Source organism: Suncus etruscus, chromosome 4 (assembly GCF_024139225.1).
Source record: "Suncus etruscus isolate mSunEtr1 chromosome 4, mSunEtr1.pri.cur, whole genome shotgun sequence".
Classification (NCBI taxonomy): Eukaryota; Metazoa; Chordata; class Mammalia; order Eulipotyphla; family Soricidae; genus Suncus; species Suncus etruscus.
In genome coordinates, this window is record NC_064851.1 from 8,030,771 (window position 1) to 8,035,447 (window position 4,677).

Here is a 4,677-nt window from a genome sequence, read left to right on the forward strand (position 1 = left end):
GCGCGGGATGCTGACAGAAGTCCAGGGAGCATGCGCATTGACTCTCACGTGCCGTTCGCACGTGCTGGGCAGATTTTTTTTTTTCTGGCACTGGGCATGCGCACACTGTGGTTGTGGCTCCGGAGGGGCGTGGCCTGCTGCGAGCCGTTGTCTCTCTCTGCAGCCTGGGCTTCAGGCAACCAGGCCTCGAGTCTCCCAGACCTTGGCGAGAGACAGCTCAGAGGTCTCTGATGCCGGATGCCTGTCCCTGGTCCCGCCTGGGGGCGGGCAGAGCAGGAGAACCTAGTTTGAAGTGGAGAGGTCTAAACCCTTTTGGGGGTTGCTTTTTCTGTTTGGTTTTTGGGCCACACCTGGTGGCACTCAGGGGTTCCCCCTGGCTCTGCACTCAGAAATCTCTCCTGGCAGGCCCAGGAGACCCTGTGGGATGCCGGGGATCAAACCCAGGTCCGTCCTGGGTCAGTGGCCCGCAAGGCAAGCGCCCTACATTTATGCTATAGCTCTGGCCCCACCCTCAAAATTCTTTGGAAAGTTTTGCAGGTTTTGTTTTATTTTGGGGCCACGCCTGGGAGCTCTCAAGGGTTACTCCTGGCTCTGTGCTCAGGACTTATCCTGACAATGCTGTGACCCTGACACTATGTGAGGCCGAGGATCAAGCCCAGGTGGGCCTCACCCGCTGTGCTATCACTCCAGCCCCAGATATGCAGTGTGTTTCTTTTTTAATCATGAAAATAAAAGCAGAGATAGTCCCGTAGAGTGCTTGCTTTGCACGTGAGAGACCCTGGTTCTCTCCCCAACACTCCCTATGGTCCTAGTCTCTCCCAGAACCTTACTCCAGGCCCTGCTCCACCAGGTGGGACCCCAAAACATGAACATTTTATATAAAAGTGAAAATACTCAGCATACAACCCAAAACTCAGTTTCTAGGTATTATCCCAGAGAAACAAAATTGTATGTTTATAGCAGTCTTACTTACAACTCCCAAGCCCTGGAAACAACATAAATGCTCCCTGAGTTGGAATAAATAAACCAAGGGGGGTACATCCATATATGTTTCCTACGCAGCAATAGAAGAATAAGTCTAATGGTACAAGAAGCATCTTGGTTGAATCCTAAACACATTAGCTACGTAAAAGAAACCAATAGTATAATTTTATGAGCTCCAAGGAAAGGCAAAAATAGGAACAGAAAAAATATCACTGATGGCCCTGGATCAGGCACGGGAAGTGGTTGGCTTTAAGGAGCACCAGGGGATTGGAAGGATGTGATGCAGTGATTCTGCATTTGATGGTGGCAGTGTGATGTTTGCAACAGAAGGTGAGTTGTATTTAAATCATGTTTAGAAGGCCCAGAAAATAGTAAAAGTACATAACTGTGTGCCTCTCTTGTTCACAAGTTCAAATCGTTGGTGTCCTACATGCACCAAGAACCAAAACACCAAAAGCCCCCCCCCCCAAAAGAAAAAAATGAAACATAAGGTCTGGAGCAATAACAGTGGTAGGGCGTTTACCTTGCACACAGCAGACTAGGTTTGATCCCAGCATCCCATAAGGTCTCCCAAGCCCACTGGAGCTCAGAGCTAAAATTAAACACTGAGCACCACCAGATGTGGCCAAAAGCAAAAACAAAAACCAAAAACACACACACACACACACAAACAAAACAAAACAAAAACCACCAAAAGAAGCTCAAGAGAACTGGGCAAATATGGGGAGAAATGAGCAAAGAACAGAAGATGTTTGTCCTGAACTAAATTATCTGGTGTCCAGTCTTGAAAAGCCATGAGGAGGACCAGAGTGATAGCACAGTTCAACCCCCGGAATCCTAGATGGTCCCGAGTCTGCCAGGAGTGACTTCTGAGCTTAGAGCCAGGAGTAACCCCTGAGTGCAACTGGGTGTGGCCTAAAAATAAAAAAAAAGAAAAAGAAGCCAGAAAGAGAGAGGAAAGAAAGAAGAAATAAAGAAAGAACAAAAGAAAGAAAAAGGAAAAAAAAAAGAAAATTGACCTTGATTCCAGTATTTAGTTTTTTTTTTTTTTTTTTTTTTGTTTTTGGGTCACACCCGGCAGTGCTCAGGGGTTACTCCTGGCTCTATGCTCAGAAATCGCTCCTGGCAGGCACGGGGGACCATATGGGACGCCGGGATTTGAACCACGGACCTTCTGCATGAAAGGCAAACACCTTACCTCCATGCTATCTCTCCGGCCCCAGTATTTAGTTTTTTATTTCAGGTTATTACTTTCTTTGGGGGGGTGCTTTGTTTTTTGTTCTGGTTTTTTTTTTTTTTTTGGTTTTTGGTTTTTGGTTTTTGGGCCACATCCGGCAGTGTTCAGGGTTACTCCTGGCTGTCTGCTCAGAAATAGCTCCTGGCAGGCACGGGGGACCATGTGGGACACCGGGATTCGAACCAACCACCTTAGGTCCTGATTGGTTGCTTGCAAGGCAAACGCGCTATTCTCCAGGCCCTGTTTTTTAAACATGCGAGAATAAATCAAGAGTTCACCATGTGCAATGCTCTAACCAAATCTTCCTGTTGGGCTTTTTTTTTTTTTTTTTGTGGGGGCCACACTAACTGTGTTCAGGTGTTCACTAGCTCTGCACTCGGCCTCAAAGGCACTATTTGGGGACCATATGGGATGCCAGGGACTGAACCTGGATCAGCCACATGCAGTGTAAGTGTAGCCTTCTGTACTATCTCTGGTCCATTTGGTTTCCTTTCCTTTTAGTTGACTGGCGGGGGGCATACACAGTGGTGCTGAGAGATTGCTCCTTGCTCAGTGTGCTCAGAGATCACTTCCTGTGGTACTTCAGGGACCATACAGGTGCCAGAGACTGAACCCCACACATACAGCACACACTCAGACCCCTGAGCCTGGCCCCTTGGGTTTTAGAACAAACATCTTTTCTGGTCCTTTTGGTTTTGGTGCTCAGACACTGCTAGTCCTGGCTCTGTGCTCAGGAGTGACCGCTGATGGAAACCTGGGGTCATATGGGGTGATGCTAGGGATTTGATGATGCCCAGATGGGGTGCAAGGCAGACACCCCAAATCCTGTACTATATCTCTAGCTCAATGGTTTGGCAAGGGAAAGGGGCACACCAGAGAGTGTTCAGGGTATATTTCCAGTTCTGTGTTCAGGGATCACTTCAGGTGGGATTTGGGGACCTTATGTGGTACAAGGATCAAACCAGGATTAGCATCATACTGGGAAAATTCTCCAGATCAGAGTTGAGTGTTAGTCTAAAACAAAACAAAACAAACCTGTGGTCTGGACCAGAGTGTGTCTGCAGGTGTGGCTCATGGCTTTCTGGCAGAGGCTAGACTTGGTTGCCACAGCCTGTGGGCTGGGCCCTTGTGGTTGTTGCACGCACAGCCACTAGAAGGTCTGCACATTCATGGGTTACAAAACACACAGAGCGGAAGGTGCTTTAACAGAAATACTTTCTTCAAAATTCAATCAATTCAGGGCAGAGCAATAGTACAGTGTGGGTAAGGCATTTGCCTTGCACACGGCCAACCTGGGTTTAATCCTGGCATCCCTAATATGCCCCCCAAGCACCGCCAGCAAAGACCCCTGAGAGCGAGCCAGAAGTAACCCATGAGCACCATTGAGCATGGTCCACAAACAAAACAAAACTCCAACGAAATCCAGAGCCAGAGCAATAGTATAGTCGTTAGTAGAGCATTTGCTTGCGCCCAGCGAAGCTGCGTTTGGCTCCTGGCATCCCATACGGTCTCCTAAATACTATCCGGAGTGACTCCCAAGTGCAGTGTCAGGAGTAAACCCTGATAACTATTGGATGTGATCTCAAAAATTAAATATAAAAAATAAAAATCCAGCAGTGATTCCAGAAGTGAGCTCAAACCTGCAATGTCAAAATGAGAAGCAGCATTAACACAAGGCATGAGCGACTTTAGCCAAAGAGAGACACATCAAGGAAGAGGTGCTGCGTTACCCAGACCCTCAGTGCGGGGATGGTACAACAACCAAGGTGATTTCCTTGCGTGTAGGTCCCAGTTAGTTCTCCAGCACACGGTTTCCAGCACCATAGAAGTGACCCCCAGGAACAGAGCAGGAAAAAACCCAAGCACCACTAAGTACAGCCCCAACTGACCCATCCCCATGAACAAATCATTTTAAAAGTAAATCACACAGACCCGGGTCAGGAAGATTGCTCAAATGTGCCCATTCTCCACCAAAAAAAAAAAAAAAAAAAAGAAAGAAAAAGAGTCACCCTATTCCTGAGTCACTTCCAGAGCAGGTTAAGATAGTTGGATGTTAGCCCACCTGTCAAGGACTGCAGCTTGCATGCCCAAGGCCCTGGGTAGAGTGGAAGGACCTCCTTCTCCAGTGGCCAAAATCCATACAGCTAAAGATTGATTAGAAGGTCAATTTAAAAAAATGTAGCCAGGGGCCAGATAATTTAGTGTGGTGAAGACATGTTTGCATGCAGAAAGACTGGGTTTTTCCAGCTGCATGGTTAGCTCCTGGAGCACAGAGCCAAGCATAGGTCTGGAGCACAATCAGGGTGTTGCCAAAATTGGAAGAAAATGTCTGTTGAATTTTAAGTTCCTAGTTCATGGGCTGGAACAGGAACACAGCAGGTAGGGTGTTAGCCTTTTCAGTGTTGGACATCCTTGATACTTAACCCCATATGTTCCTCTGGGCACTACCAGGAGTG